This window comes from Mastomys coucha, unplaced genomic scaffold (assembly GCF_008632895.1).
Source record: "Mastomys coucha isolate ucsf_1 unplaced genomic scaffold, UCSF_Mcou_1 pScaffold22, whole genome shotgun sequence".
Classification (NCBI taxonomy): domain Eukaryota; kingdom Metazoa; phylum Chordata; class Mammalia; order Rodentia; family Muridae; genus Mastomys; species Mastomys coucha.
The window spans coordinates 53,276,452-53,294,088 of NW_022196905.1; positions in this window are offsets into that span (position 1 = coordinate 53,276,452).

Below are 17,637 nucleotides of genomic sequence, written 5' to 3' on the forward strand. Positions count from 1 at the left end.
TCATGAGATCCTACTACAAAAGCCTATACTCAACAAAACTGGAAAACCTGGATGAAATGGATAATTTTCTAGACAGATACCAGGTACCAAAGTTAAATCAAGATCACATCAACAATCTAAACAGTCCCATATCTGCTAATGAAATAGAAACAAGCATTAATAGTCTCCCAACCAAAAAAGAACTCAGGACCAGATGAGTTTAGTGCAGATTTTTATCAAACCTTCAAAAAAGACCTAATACTCCTCCAACTATTCCACAAAATAGAAACTGAAGGCACTCTACCCAATTCGTTCTATGAAGTCACAATTACTCTTACACCAAAACCACACAAAGACCTAACAAAGAAAGAAAAATTCATACCAATTTCTCTTATGAATATTGATGCAAAAATACTCAATAAAATTCTTGCAAACCAAATCAAAGAACATATCAAAATGATCATCCACCATAATCAAGTAGGCTTCATCTCAGGGATGCAGGGATGGTTCAATATACGGAAATCCATCAACATAATTCACTACATAAACAAACTTAAGGAAAAAAAACATATGATCATTTCACTAGATGCTGAGAAGGCATTTGACAAAATCCAACACCCCTTTATAATAAAAGTCTGGAATAACAAAAAACCCAGGATAGCCAAAACTATTCTCAATAATAAAGGGACCTCTGGTGGAATAACCATCCTGAACCTTAAGCTGTACTAGAGAGCAATTGTGATAAAAACTGCATGGTATTGGTACAGTGGGAGGCAGGTAGATCAATGGAACAGAATTGACAACCCAGAAATGAACCTACACACCTATGGTCACTTGATCTTTGACAAAGAAGCTAAAACCATACAGTGGAAAAAAGACAATATTTTCAACAAATGATGCTTGCTCAACTGGTGGTTAGAATGTAGAAGAATGCAAATCGATCCATTCCTATCTGCTTGTACAAAGTTTAAGTCCAATTGGATCAAGGACCTCCACATCAAACCAGATACACTGAAACTAATAGAAAAGAAAGTGGGGAAGAGCCTCGAGCACATAGACAGAGGGGAAAATTTCCTGAACCGAACACCAATAGCTTATGCTCTAAGATCAAGAATTGAAAAATGGGACCTCATAAAGTTGTAAAGCTTCTGTAAGGTAAAAGACACTGTCAATAGGACAAATCAGCAACCAACAAATTGGGAAAAGATCTTTACCAATCTTATATTTGATAGAGGGCTAATATCCAATGTGTACAAAGAACTCAAGAAGTTAGACTCCAGAGAACCAAATAACCCTATTAAAAAATGGGGTACAGAGCTAAACAAAGAATTCTCAACTGATTAATACTGAATGGCTAAGAAGTACCTAAAGAAATGTTCAACATCCTTAGTCATCAGGGAAATGTAAATCAAAACAACCCTGGGATTCCACCTCACACCAGTTGGAATGGCTAGGATAAAATCTCAGTTGACAGCAGATGCTGGAGAGGTTGTGAAGAATGAGAAACATTCCTTTATTGCTGGTAGAATTGCCAGCTGGTACAACCACTCTGGAAATCAGTTTGGCAGTTCCTCTGGAAATTGGACATAGTTCTACCAGAGAACCCATCTATACCACTCCTGGGTATACACCCAGAAGATTCTCCAACATGTAATAATGACACATGCTCCACCATGTTCATAGCAGCCTTATTTATAATAACCAGAAACTGGAAACAACCCAGATGTCCCTCAACAGAAGAATGGATACAGAAAATGTGCAACATCTACACAGCTATTAAAAACAACGAATTTATGAAATTCTTAGGGAAATGAGTGGACCTGGAGAATATCATCCTGAGCGAGGTAACCCAGTCACTAAAGAACACACATGGTATGCATTCTCTGATAAGTGGCTATTAGCCCAGAATTTCATAATACATGAAGTACAATCCATAAACCACAAGAAACTCAAGAAGAAGGAAGACCAAAATGTGGACACTTCATTCCTTCTTAAAAGGGGGAGCAGAATACCCACGTAAGGTGTTACAGAGACTAACTATGGAGCAGAGACTGAAGGAAGGGCAATCCAGCCTGATATAGCTGTCTTCTGAGAGGCTCTGACAGTACCCAAGTAATACAGAAGTAGACTCTCATAGCCATCCATTGAACTGAGTACAGGGTCCCCAATTGAAGGAGCTAGAGAAAGGACTGAAGGAGCTGAAGGGTTTGCAGCCCCTTAGGATGAACAACAATGTGAACTAATACCTTCAGAACTTCCAGGGAATAAACCACCAACCAAGGAGTACACATGGTGGGACTGATTGCTCTGGCAGCATGTGTATAGTAGAGGATGGCCAAGTTGGTCATCAATGGGAGGAAAGGCCCTTGGCCCTGTGTAGGTTCTGTGCCCCAGTGTAGGGGAATGCCAGGGCCAGAAAGCAGGAGAGGGTGGGGTAGCAAGCAGGGGGAGGGGGGAGGGAACTGGGATTTGTTCTTGTTGTTTTGTGGATTTTTTTTGTTTTGTTTTGTTTTTTTGGGAGGGGAAGCTGGGAAAGGAGAAATCATATGACATGTAAATAAAGAAAATATCTAATACAATTAAAAAAAAAGAAGAAAAGAAAAGGGGAAAAAAGAGAGCAGGAGAGTGAGGAGGGGGCAAACCACCCCTTTTACTGTAAGGGGTGTGGCATGTCTGGTTGTGGTCAGATGACTGGGGATAGGGTCCAGCTAGAATGCTGGGAGATTGAGGCATTGTCTGTCTGATAGAGCACATATCTCATGTGGGGACAACTGTGTTGTGTTGTGACTGAAACAGAAACCAAAGTCTCAGGAGTTATTGCCAAGCTCCTTCTGCCCCCTGAAAGCAGAAATTGCACACAGAGGCTCCAGGTCTCAAATCTAAAAATACTCTACTGAGGCTAAGTTACCTGAGCAGACTATTGCCCCATACTTCCCTACTCACATGTATGTGTGTTTTACATTGTTTTTTGTGGAAATTTAAAACCAGCCTTAGTCCATGGTGATCTGATAGGGTGCATGGGATTATTTCAATATTCTTGTATCTGTTGAGGCCTGTTTTGTGGCCAATTATATGGTTAATTTTGGAGAAGGTACCATGAGGTGCTGAGAAGAAGGTATATTCTCTTGCTTTAGGATAAAATGTTCTATAAATATCTGTTAGAGCCATTTGGTCCATAAATTCTGCTAGTTTCACTGTGTCTCTGTTTAGGTTCTATTTCCATGATTTGTTCATTGCTGAGAATGAGTTGTTTAAGTCTCCTACTATTATTATTTGGAGTGCAATGGGTGCTCTGAGCTTTAGTAAAGTTTCTTTTGTGGATGTCATTTCCCTTGCATTTGGAGAATAGATGTATAGAATTGAGAGTTCATCTTGGTAGACTTTTCCTTTGACCAGTATAAAGTGTCATTCCTTATCCTTTTTGATAACTTTTGATTGAAAATAGGTTTTACTTGATATTAGAAGGGCTACTCCAGCTTGTTTCTTGGGACCTTTTGCTTAGAAAATAGTTTTCCCACCTTCTACTCTGAGGTAGTTTCTGTCTTTGATACTCAGTTATGTTTCCTGTATGGAGAAAAATGCTGTGTCCTGTTTACTTATCCAGTCTGTTATCCTAAGTCTTTTTGTTGGGGAATTGAGTCCATCGATGTTAAGAGATATTAAGGAAAAGTGATTGCTACTTCCTGTTATTTTTGTTGTTAGAGGTGGAATTATGTTTGTGTCTTTATCTTATTTTGGGTTTCATGAAAGATTACTTTCTTCCTTTTTCTAGGGTATAGTTTTCCTCATTGTGTTGAAGTTTTCCATCTTTATCATTTGAAGGGCTGGATTTGTGGAAAGACATTGTGTAAATTTGGTTTTATCATGGAATACTTTTGTCTCTCCATCTATGGCAATTTTCAGTTTTGCTGGGTATAGTAGTCTGGGCTACCATTTGTGTTCTCTTATGGTCTGTATGACATCTGACCAAGATCTTCTGGCTTTCATAGTTTCTGGTGAGAAGTTTGGTGTAATTCTGATAGGTCTGCCTTTGCATGTCATTTGACCTTTTTCCCTTACTTTTTAAAATATTCTTTCTTTATTTAGTGTATTTGGTGTTTTGATTATTATTGGACAGGTAGAATTTCTTTTCTGGTCCAATCTATTTGGATTTCTGTAGGATTCTTGTATGTTCATGAGCATCTCTTTCTTTAGGTTATGGAAGTTTTTTTCTATAGTTTTGTTGAAGGCATTCACTGGCCCTTTAATTTGGGAGTCTTTGTCCTCTTCTATACCTATTATCCTTAGGTTTTTTCTTCTCATTGTGTCTCAGATTTACTAGATGTTTTGTGTTAGGAGACTTATATTTTTTTTTATTTTTTTTACTGTTGTGTCAATGTTTTCTATGGTATCTTCTTCCCCTGATAATTCTCTCTTCTATCTCTTATATTCTGTTGGTTATGATTGCATCTATGACTCCTGATCTTTTTCCTTGGTTTTCTAACTCCAGGGTTGTCTCCCTTTGTGAGTTCTTTATTGTTTCTTTTTCCATTTTTAGATCATGGATGGATTTGTTCAAGTCCTTTACCTTTTTGGTAGTGTTTTCCTATAATTCTTTAAGAGATTTTTGTGTTTCCTCTTTAAGGGCTTCTACTTGCCTACCTGTGTTCAATATTTTTAAGGGAGTTATTTATATTCATCTTAAAGTCCTCTATCATAGTCATGAGAAGTGATTTTAGATATGAATCTTCCTTTTTTAATGTGATGGTGTATCTGGGACTTGCTATAGAGGAGAAATGAGTTCTGATGGTGCTGTTTGATTTCTGTTGCTTATGCTCTTAAGCTTACTTCCCACCATCTAATTATCTCTAGTGCTACCTGCCCTCACTATATCTGTCTGGAGTCTGTCCTTCCTGTGATCCTGCTTATGTCAGCATGCCTCAGAGTCCAGCTGTATCTGTGATTCTGTGATTCTGGGGTCTCTGTGACCCTGAGATTCTGGCTGTGTCAGAGTCCCTGGAAGTCAAGCTGCCTCTGGGACCCTGAGATCCTGGTGTGACCAAGCTCCTGTGATCCTGTGATCTTATGATCCTGTGATTCTGTGATCCTGTGCATGTTAGAGACCCTGGGAGTGGAGCTTCTTCTGGGTGTTGTGGGACTGGCTGAGGATTTTGTGCCCAAGGTAAACCGGTACAGCTGGAAAGAACTGGAGCCACTGGTTGGGTGGGGTTACTGGTTCCCTGGAATTCATTGGTCCCAGTTACTCCTGGTGGTATTGAAACAAATGTTGTATCCTCCTCACCTTGGTCCTATGATCCTGGGTGTGTTAGAGCACCTGGAAGTGGAGCTTCCTCTAGGTGTTGTGGGACTGGCTGTGGAGTTTGCACCTAAAGTATACTGGTACAGACTGGAAGAAAATGCCCTGTCTTTCTACTGGAGGTAGGCTCTACAAGTTCCTTCTGCCCACTGTAGGACATTTCATCTAAGGTCCCTCCCTTTGAGTCCTGAGAGTCTCTCAAGCATCTGAAACAGTCAGATGCAGCTATTTACACCCAACCAATGGACAGAAATGGGTGACCCTTGTGGCTGAATTAGGAAAAAGCTGGAAGAAGCTGAGGAGGTTGACCCTGTAGGATAACCAGGCATCTCAACTAACATGGACCCCTAGGATCTCTGACACTGAGACACCAACCAGGTAGCATACACTAGCTGATATCAAGCCACCAACTCAGAGAAGATGTACCTAACCCTCAAGAGCCTTAGGGCCCTTGGGAGTGGGGAGGTCTGGTGGAGTTGGGGGCGTTGAGGACATCCTCTTGGAGATGGGGTTGGGGTGGGGAGGTGTGGATGTGGAATAGTTGGAAGGTGGACCTGGAGGGGGCTAAAGTCTGGACTGTAAAAAAAAGTTTAACAAATAAATAAATTAAAACAAAAACAAAAAATACTATTCTTTGAATAGTTATCTAGAAATATACTAAAGACACTCTTCTCCAGATGTTTTTAAATTGAAGCAATGAATCTCACTTTACCTTTGAAAACAGATTTGTCTGCCTACAAAAATAGACAGGAACCCAACAGCTATTACTCATGGACAAGGCCTCTGCTGGGATACTATGAAACCTGTTTATTTCTCTATCAAACTGCAAATCACCGTATCTGTGAAGACAAAGAGAAAGAATAGAAGGGAGGGAGAGTAAATCAATGGGTAGTTGTTTCTTAAACACAACTAAAATTAAATAAATTAATTAATTAATAAACAAGAAGAGATTTAAAATCTAGAAGTTCTTGGGTTAGGTTAAATGATACAAATAATTTTTCTTCATTGCTGTTGTTACTGTTGTTATTGTTGTTGCTTCATTGTTTTGTTTTTAACGGGTTTCTGTGTACCAGAAGTATGTATCTTGGTGCAAACAAATAGTGTTTTACAGGTTTATACAAAGCCCTGTCTGTTCCTAGTCTGGATTCATGGTCATGCCTAGAAGCTTTTCAGTGGATAAGAAACTAGTCCATGAAAATTCATTTTTAAAGCCTTAAGACCACCTAGTGTTTCCTCAACAAAAGCTACAATAAATCAAATAGGAATTATTATTTAAATTTTTTCTTCACAGATGAAACTGCTATTACTGTTCAAAATTCATCACTGTTCAAAATGATCTGTTAGGACTAAGGAAGGAATTATGATTTTTGTTTGCTTGTTTTTGTTTTGTTTTAATGATAAAACATTCAAATCTAGGTGTGGTAGCCCTTGTCTTTAATCCCAAGCTTAGTTCAGCAGATACAGAGGCTCACAGACCTCAGGGAGTTCAAGTCTGCCTATTATACATAAGAAATTCCTGGACAGCCAGAGTGACACACTGAGAACCTGCCTCAGAAGGAATTCAGCATTATTCAGATATTTGGTGAATAGGGCAATATGTTTATTGTGTAATAAGCTAATGTAATAAACTGTATTGAATGACCGAAAATATTGGGTTCATTGACTCCAATATAAAATGATTGTTAGGATGGACAGCAGTACTATCAAAGGCAATACATGGAAATTTTTCTTAGGCCTGAGACAAGGGACAAACAGAGACAGAGTAATATCAGATCCAAACAGAGAGAAATAGAAAAGTATGATAAACAGAATCAGAACCTTCTAGTAAACATAAAACAAAAGCTACGGTAGAGAATCTCTTGAAAGAAAGGCAATGCTTAAATCATTTGTGTATGTTACACATGGGTAACTAATAGTTTCAGTATTGCCTAAGGGTTTAATTGATAACAATATTAACACTGAGGCAGGTCTTGTTTTATGGTTTGGACAGAATATATTGATCTTAATTATATTGGATGAAAGGATCCAAAATAGCTACATATTGGGACGATGAACATTTAACTGTTGGAGATAAGAAACCATTAATTCTTTGTATCTAGAGTAAGGATGGTTTTCCTTGGTTGGTTTTAGTTATTTTGAAACAGGATTTTACTTTATATTCAAGAATAACTTCAAATCAGTGAACTTTTCCACTTTGCTCCTCAGTTCTCAAATTACATGTGTGGGTCACTGGATTTCCTCAGCTCCCTAGTCTTTCTGACCTCCACAGACAGAACTCAGAAGAGACAAGTAGACCACATTGTAAAAGACAGAGATTATTTCAGAGTATTGGGGTTGGCAATTTCAAGATAAAAGAACAGACGATGCCAACAAGACCATTGCTTTGTCTGTGTTCACACAGATTTTATATTCTTTTTAAAGCTTATAGAACAGGAAGCTCTTTAAACAATTAAAATAGAAAGAATAAGACAAAAGGTAGACATCACTGATATTTTTTATATAATATGTCTTACCTACCTTTTGAGTGAACATAACATAAAATTGCTCAAGAGGAACCACATGACATTTTAATGTTTTTATAACAGGAAAAAGATCTTACTTTTTATACTTTTCTTTCTAAAAGTGATATGTCTAAAACTAGTATTCTTATTTCTGTAACTTTGAATATAAGAATATGTATATTTAAGAGGGATAAAAGAGAAGACACTATAAACAGTTCTTAAACTTCCTTAAGTAGGACTCAAAGGGGTTCACAGAGACCCAAGTGACAGTCATGAGGCCTATACGGCTCTGACCTAGGTCCTCTGCTTATGTTATGGTTGTATACCTTGGTATTCTTGCAGGACTCCTAACTGTAGAGACAGGGTGTCTCATATTCATTTGCCTGCTCTTAGAACACTTTTGCTATTACTGGGTTGCCTTGTCCATCCCTGATATGAGGGTTTCTGCCTAGTCCTATAGTAATTCGTGATGTCTGGGAGACCTGTTCATTTCTTAAGGGAAATTGAGGAGGAGTGGATCTGCAGCAGACAGTAAGTGAGAGGTAAAGGAGTAGAAAGAGTGGAGGCAGGGGAAATGCATTTGGGAAGTAATGAAAATTACATATATATATATATATATACATATAAATATATTTCATGTGTGTGTATATACATACATATACATGTAAATCCTATAGTATGAGGAGACAATATCAATTGTTTATCTATGTGTCATGCAAAAATAACCTGTAAACCCCTTCCTTCCTCATAGTAACTAATGAATTCAATTTCATCATACTTCCTTGTGTCAGAATTCACACCTGTTTTCTTCCTTTAATGGGCTTCAAATTCCACTTAACTCTTCTGCTACATTATAGTCAACTTTACTTTTAAGTTTATAGGCCTCTGTTGAGGCAAAGCTCCCAAGGCTTCTATGGCTTCCTGTTCATGAGAACTGTCATGCAAATACTCTGACCCCCTCAGAGAATACCGTAACAAATAGTTACCTCTAGTCATAGTCTCTGTTTTTTTCTCCCTCTCACCTGAATTCAGGGATAGCAGGGATACAAGGTACCATTCTCAAATCAACTTGAAGTTTCCCTGTCCTTGACTCTTGTGACATAACATTGCCTTTTTATTCTCCCTAAGTAATCTTCTTCCTCCTTCTCCTGCCCCCTGCTGCCACCTTCTTCTACTTCTCCCTCCTCCTTCCTCTCCTCCTTCTCCCCTTCTCCTTCTCCTTCTGCCCCTTCTCTCCCTCCTCCTCTGTCCCCTCTTCCTCCTCCTCCTTTTTTCCCTTTTTTATTCTTCTCTTCTTCTATCATCATTCTCTTTGCTAATTTTTTATTTTTCATTGTGTACTCCCTGAAAAGCAATCTAAGAACAACACCTCTCCTTGCTGTGTTGTATTATAATAAAATTCCTTTTCAGGGAGCCAAAAGGCTTTGAGATCACATAAAAGATAGGCATTTATTTAATGTAATTATCTCAAGCACAAATTATATATCTGATATTTGGTATTTACCTATAGTGGGACCTATTAGACATAGCCACAGTCAAATGTCACTGTTCTCTTGATCTTTTCTACTAGTCCAGGCAGCAATCATCCTGCCTCAATCTCTCAAGCTTAATGTAAAGAACCACTACATTCTGCTCAACATACACACAAATTTCACTCTTCTTTATATACTGTGTCATTCCTCTTAGCTTTACCCAAGGTGTCTTAGTCAGGGTTTCTATTCCTGCACAAACATCATGACCAAGAAGCAAGTTGGGGAGGAAAGGTTTTATTTAGCTTACTTCCACATTGCTGTTGATCACCAGAGGAAGTCAGGACTGGAACTCAAGCAGGTCAGGAAGCAGAAGGAGCTGACGCAGAGGCCATGGAGAGATGTTTTTTTACTGGCTTGCTTCCCCTGGCTTGCTCAGCCTGCTCTCTTATAGAACCAAGATTTCCAGACCGGGGATGGCACCACCCACAAGGGGCTCTACCCCCTTGATCACTAATTGAAAAAATGCCCTACAGATGGATCTCATGGAGGCACTTCCCCAACTGAAACTCTCTTCTCTCTGATAACTCCAGCCTGTGTCAAGTTGGCACACAAAACCAGCCAGTACCCAAGGTGAGATGGTTTACGTTTTAAAACTACTACCCATTTTTTTCTTTTTCTCTATCCTGCTATTATGCAATAAAGTCTGCCTCTTTAAGTACCAAATGTCTCTTTTTCAATCATAATTTATTACATTGGAATGTGAATATTTTTCTTTTTTACTATATATAGGTATATTATTGGTAATCTACTTAAAATACTTGAGACTCAAGTATAACAAACAAAACCAAATTTTCTTCTATGGTTATGTAGTAATTAGCACATGCTTGCCTCATTATGCTCATCAGGCACTTTTTCTTCTACCTCACTGGCTCACTGTACCTTGTGATTCTATCCCATACTGACCTACTTGACTTCTTGTCATTTTTGCTCTGCTACTTTGTGCTCTTTGATGTTTGCAAAGTATATGTCATTTTATTTCATCCAAAGTTCATCAGTTTGGCTTTACCTACCAATTTAACTTAAAACCGTCTGCCCCTACAGTCCCCTGACCATACACAGACACAACTTTATTTTCAATAATTTTAAATACATTGTTCCTTTCATTACTATAGGCAGCATCCAGTGTTTATTTCTTCTGTTTTGTACCTCTTTTTGTATATTAGTATACCCTTATTTAAGAAGAAAAACCCTTTCTATTAAGAATGATACTACATTTAAGAGAAATTTTGGCTTATATGTCTCAAATAAGAAACTACCCTTGGCAGGGTGGTGGTGGCACACACCTTTAATCCTAGCACTTGGGAGGCAGAGGCAGGTGGATTTCTGAGTTCGAGGTCAACCTGGTCTACAGAGTTCTAGGACAGCTAGGGATATACAGAGAAACCCTGTCTCGAAAAAACAAAACAAACAAACAGAAAAAAAGAAACTACTGGAAATTTTTAAGAAATGACACAGAACACACAGGACTACATCCTGCTCCACCTACATATAAATTACACTCTTCTTTATATTGTAGCACGCACACACACACACGCACGCACACACACACACGCACACACACACACACACACACACACACACACACACAAAACAGAGAGAGAGACACGGGGGGAGAGGGAGAGAGAAAAAGAGACAGAGACAAAGAAACAGAAAGAGACAAAAAGAGACAGATAAAGAAGACAGAGAACAATTGGATACTAATAAATTCTGACTTCACATTCAAGTTGAGAAATTTAGCTATGCTTTTCTTTATCTTGTCATATTTTAGTGTCATGTAAAGCCTCAGGAAAAGGACACCAGAAGTAGTGTTATGACCTTTGATCCTATTATGAACAAAACTTACATGTTAATTTCTGAGTCTAGTTTAGGCAGGAGATCAAAGGTGGCACTCAACATTTTTATTATATCAATTTACCTTTGTCTTGTTTTTTAATCATTTGTTTGTTTATTTATTTATTCATTTATCATAATCTTTCTTTTGTCTCTTTTTTTCTTTCTTTCTTCCATTCTTTCTTTCTTTCAAACTCCAGGTTTTACCCCCTTCCCAGTCTACCCTCCAACTGTTCCATATCTCATACCTCCCCAGCCACTGTCTCCACAAGGATGTCACCATCCCCAACACAAGCAGACCTCTAAACTCCCTGGGGCCTCCAGTTGAGGGTTAAGTACATGTTCTCTGAGTAAACCAATAACCAGCAGTCTTCTGCTGTATAAGTGTGTGAGGTCTCATATCAGCTGATGTATGCTGCATGGTTAGTGGTCCATTGTTTGAGAGATCTCGTGAGTCCAGATTAATTGAGACTGCTGGTCCTCCTACAGGGTCACTCACCTCCTCAGCTTCTTCCAGTTCTTCACTAATTCACCTGGTAAGGAAATTAGAATTTCCATTTTTGGTGTATATGTTAATGGACATTAAGAGTATTACAGTTAAAAAACAATAGCCATACTAACAGAAATTCAGGCAATATATTTCAAAGGATGTATTTAATGATGTAAAGTGGTTTTTGAATGCATGGAATGTCTTAACATACATGTACACTATTATTAACCTATGTAATTCCCTCCTATGGCATTTTCAGTCATTTTTAATCTCAAGGAATAAAAGTGGCCATTGTGATATTTAAAAAATTAACAAACAATGCAAACCAAAAACCCTATGCATTTATTAGTGATGCATCCAAACTTTAAACAAGCATCTCTTAGGAGTCAACCAATTTAATAAATGCCAAACATGTACACATAGGCCCACACATGTGCTCCAGTTAACAGAGATAGCAAAAACAGCACATGATAGGAAATGTGTATTTCTGGAGTTTCAAAAGTCCATCTAGTATGACATAAAGTAATTAGCCTGTAGTGCTAGGCTACATATAGGCACTGAATATCTCATTCCACTTAAGTGTATAGAGGTCAAGACTGTCCTCCTTAACCATCCTGTTGACTGTGGGATGTATTGACATTTCAAACATTCTTCCTAACATAATATTTCTTGATCTACACTGTTTACTGATCTTACATAATTATTTTTTCTTCTCACTTTTTTCAATAGTTGAAATGGGATGTATATATGTATAGATACTGCAGGCTTATGGCAAAATGTTCTGTAAGTAGGCTTGGCTTGCATTTATTTGTAGGGTTGTCTCATAAAGTCCTCATGTAGACATGACTACCCAACCTATTTTCTTGTAAGTGTATCTTATAGCACTTGTATAAAATCATGCACAAATTATATGGTAATTCTCAAATTTGTTGTTCTTAATATTAAATCGCGATGAATATAAGAATAGGACATGAAAAAACGTATTTGTACTCCTCTAGAGAGATTTTTACACAGACTTCCTTTTATCAGAAATATTTATTGCTAAATAGAAATGATACAAACTTCTAAAAGCTTTCCAGAATAAATTATTCTCAAATGGGTACATTAATGATTCAAATATAAAGCATGCTATAAAGAAAGAATACCAATTTGTAAACTATTTTTCAAAGGTAGAAACATCCTTCTTAATATAGAGACTATTAAAATTTAAAGCTCTCATTAAATATTTAAAAGTCATAAAGTGAAAGAATTCTCTAACTCTTTTAGCATATCAAAGAACTATCATAGATAACTGGAGGAATCAAGTAAATTGAGAAATTATAAGGAGTTAAATAATTCATAAATATTACAGAATCTTAAAAATTGTAAATTTTCATAATGCATTATTTAATGAATTTTAATGAATTTTGTGTACTTTCAAAAGTCTATGAAATTCATTAGAATGAAATATATAAAAAAACTATCCTATCCCTAATAAGATAAAATTATGAAATAAAAAATAAAAATACTGTAGAGGGTAGAATGGGAATAGCCTCATGATATCAGATATTTGGACAGTTAGTATCTAGCTAGTGGTACTGTTTGGGATGGTTATGCAGACTCACTTGAAAGAAATATGTCACTAAAAGTGAGCTTTGAGACTTTATAGCTTTGCTCCAATTCCAGTTCTATGTTTCTCCTTCCAGTTAGTACTTTCATGATTTGATTTTTCAGCTTGATCCTCTAAACTCCAAGCTTGGTGCCCTGACATCCTTCACTCTCATGACAGACATCTCTTTGGAAAGTTAAAGCAGAACCCCACAAATGAAAATCATGATATACTAGCCAGGATGATAAAATTGTCACATATCTTTTCATCAAAATTCTATTGTGGAAAACATGGTAGGTGTTAATTTTGCAGAAACAGAATAGCTACTAGAAATATAGAACTTCTTAGCTTTTAATACAAGTATCTTTATCTAATGAATTAAAAGATTAATGTTTGTACTCATCCTTGTACATGAATACATTTTATGGGCTGCTGTGGAGAACAGAAGATAACCTTATGTTTTTTTCTTCTATAGAACATTGTAGTGTATTTTGGTGTTTTTGGTGGTGGTGATGGTGGTATTGGTTTTTGGTTCTTTGTGTTTTTTGAGACAAAAGTATCTCATAAGCCTAGGGTTTGGAGTATTTGTGGGATGTGATGGGCTTGTAGCCACTGATTGCCATGGAATGTCTCTGTCTCTGCCCTCTGAGTACTAGGATTATAAGTACATGGTACTTTAGTTTTATTATGTTTCCTTGTGGTTTCTGGGTATGGAACTCAAATCCTTATAGAAATAACTCTATTCACTTAAAATCCTCCAACCCACAAAATACTAAATTTTTATGGACTCACAGGATAAATAACAGATGAATTAAATTAAAAGCATTTTATTTAAAGAACCATCTGTAATTTAAAGTTGTTCTTCATTCCAATGGAAATAGTGTGTGTGTGTGTGTGTGTGTGTGTGTGTGTGTTTTGTGTGTCTGTAGCAAAGTCCAAGAAAATTATATTTATCTTAAAAAATGCTGATGTTACACATAATAGACACTGACATAGTAATAAAATAAATCACCAGACCCATATCTAAACACTCTTTGCTAGTTCCTTTTGAGGTTACCCTAGGAAAGCTGGCTTTCTTCTATTCCTCAGTGTGCTCCATCATAAGAGATCACAGTGGCACCTAAGAGAGTGATATAAAGATGTACCAATGAAACAAATAGAAAGCTTCTAGTGTAGATCACAAGATACTGGTTTTGTTCCTTATTTGTTCAGTAAAGAAAGCATTAAAATATAATATAGGCATTGGTATGCATGCTTCTAGTTACAAAATGGGACTTAATACATTTTCCATGTTAGAAAATAAATTTTGATGTGTTTAATAAGATGGCATATACAGATTAAACATGCAATATAAATGTTTCTCTAGTGTTAATTCTATAACACCTCTCTTAACAATTATTGAAAACTTATAGACATTTAACTTTTTAGCATATCTTTCTCTTCACAAATATTTGCTGCACATCTTGGACCATACACTTGGACATGTTAATAGCTTTGTGTTGGGGGCTGCTACTTAAAAGTAGACCTTCAGAATCAGCATGTGGCTTTGCATCATTCTCTTACTCCTGTTATGAAAGCAGTGTTCCAATCCAAAGTAACTTCTTTGTCTGGGCAAAGTGGGCATGGGGCAAAAGGGAAGGGATCCCAGGATCCCTATACAATAGAAATGACCCTTAATTAAAAAACCATTGTTTGTGTATGAGCACTTGGACTTCAGTCTTGTCTACGTACTTCTTTCTAATTATTTCACGTTAACATCCACTGAAGTTTTCGTACATGTTGTATTTGTTTGACTCTACCTTCTGTACCTTACTTTTCTGCCTTCTTTCTTTGCTGTATCTTTCACACTTCACACTTTTCACCTCTGCTTTGCTGTATTGTATTCGCCACCTTCCTATCTTATATTTTTGGTTGTGAGCCTAGCCTTTAACGGCTGAGCCATCTCTCCAGCCCACCTTCCTATCTTAGAGACACTGGTCACATAAGGTCATTTATAATTTTCCTACATTTTCTCTCACCAGTATACATATATTGAATCCTTAAATCTAGGATCTACATATTAGAGAGAATGTATACTATTTTGTAAAGACTAGGTAATCTGATCTAAAATAATATTTCTAATAGCAACCAATTTTCTGAAATTTTCATGTTTTTTTAATAGATGAATAGAATTGTCATTGTATACTACCATAATTTTATCATCAGTCCTTTTGTATAACATATAGACTGTTTGCCAAAATAACAAACACCATGCAAGAGTCATAGTAGTAGGATGGCAAGTCTTTTAGGTACATGCCCAAGGTATACATGAGTCATATGGTAACTACGATTTTAGTTTTTTTGATAAGCCTCCATATAATGACTGGACTATCATAAACTGTCTTCTACAGCATTTAATGGTTCATTCTCTTTTGTCACACCCTTAACAGTTGTTTCCTTGACAGTAAGGAAATAAATGATCACAGAGCCTAGCTACATTTTAAAGAAATAGTAAAAATGTCCATTGCATTTTACCACTTCTGATTATTTGTCTAGTTTTCTAAAAACATAATTAACATGCTATTAGTTATGTATAATGGAGGAATGACAGAGGAACAGACAGAGGAGATTCAAGTCGAAGTATCTCACAAAAATCAATGGTGGTGTTTCCAAAGCTGACTTCAGTCAATGCTCTTCAACTCAGCCTTTTTATAGTAAACTCACACTCAGACTAACTTATAGACTGAAGGCATAGCAATCATCCCATTGAAATTTATTCTTGTATAAAAAGAAAGGCAATCATACCATCTAGAACACAGAACTTCTGAACTACAGGTAGAGCCTTGTCAGCAGTAGATTTGGGAAAGAAGTGGCTGGAAATGCAGGAATGGCTACCATGTTTTGGTTTCTCATCTTATCTCTAGAAAAAATTTTAAAATCAGCATTTAAAATAAAGATCATGTTACCCACAAATATAGTAAATGATCCAACATAGATTATATAATATTGTAGTTAACATTATAGAATGTAGAACATAACAAACATAAACAGTATTTTTTTCTCATTTGAAGATATTTATGATCCCTATCAATATAATAAAATAACTAATTGTTTCATTTAGTTTTTCTCTAAGAATGCATATTTTCTCTAAGGATGAAAGTGAAGACTTTTCATTTTAAGTGTCATTAAATACCCATGTAATAATTGTTTTTGTTATTAAACCTTCTTCCATACTGCCTTACTTTTACCCATGGGAACACTAACAAAAGTAGAAAACCTTACAGGGTCTCTACTTTCTTTGCAAGGCATCTTACAGTTCAGTTTCAGTATTCTTCTATGCAAATATCTCCTGAAATATTAGCACTGGCTTGCTTCAAATACAGTGTGTATTATATACTTGATTGTGGCAAATCGTGCATGTATATGTCTTTCTGCTTTATATTTTCTTAAATTTTTTCTCTCTCTGAAGTAATGCTAATTCTAGCCTATCATTATTTTTTAAAAAATTAAGCAACACTTTTGGTAAGTTATGGTACAGTTCACAAGATTTTGTAACTTACTTGTATCAATCACATTTTGAAAAGAATGTGTCTAAATATGGAATATCACTTTCACACAATTTGAACTAACTGTCTGGATCCTGCAAGAAGAAGTTCTCAAATTTTTTATAGGAGACCATGCTCTGTATAGCTTAGATAGTTTTGTACAGAAGAATATTACATGTCACACTGATGAAATAAATTCATTAGAAGCATGCCAAAATAATTTGAATAATCAAGTAATGAATTTATTGATCTAAATAAATAGTTTAAAAAAGTAACAAATATATTCCATAGCCTGTAGTCAATGTTTAAAAAAGAATGAGGAAAAAAATATTTTGAAATTTGTTGATATGCTAAATATATCTGCATAGGTATCTACAGAAAGAAGATCAGCAAAGCACTCAGAATGTTTCATTCCATTTCTAATGCTGACAAAAGTTATTTTTATCATTGTTAATTTCCTTCTTTTAGGGTCCGTTGTGTGAATATTACATGTAACTAATAGCTTGGCTGGCTCCTCATGCTTCTGTAAGGAAATTCTGAGATTGGGAAAGTTAAAAACAAATTTGTTTCCTCATAGTACTTGTAGTGTCCCTGCTGAGCTGCTCTGGCCAGTGCAACAGGGTTCCAGAGGCAGCTGCTCTGCCCAGCTCATCAGGTGTGAAGCACTGGAGACAGCACCAGAGATCAAAGATTTAGCAGGTCTCATGCTTATGTTAAAGGTTTACCAGAACTTCCTTTCAAGATCTCCTTCTGGTCTGGTGTTAGTGAATTTTCTCCTGTTTATGTTATATGGGCAAGTGTCAATTTCCTCTGGGTCTGGTGCCTAGCTTAACTATAAATACTGAGTGAATTTCAGTAAAGCTCTCTCTCTTTTCACATCTACCTGGCGTCTGTGTC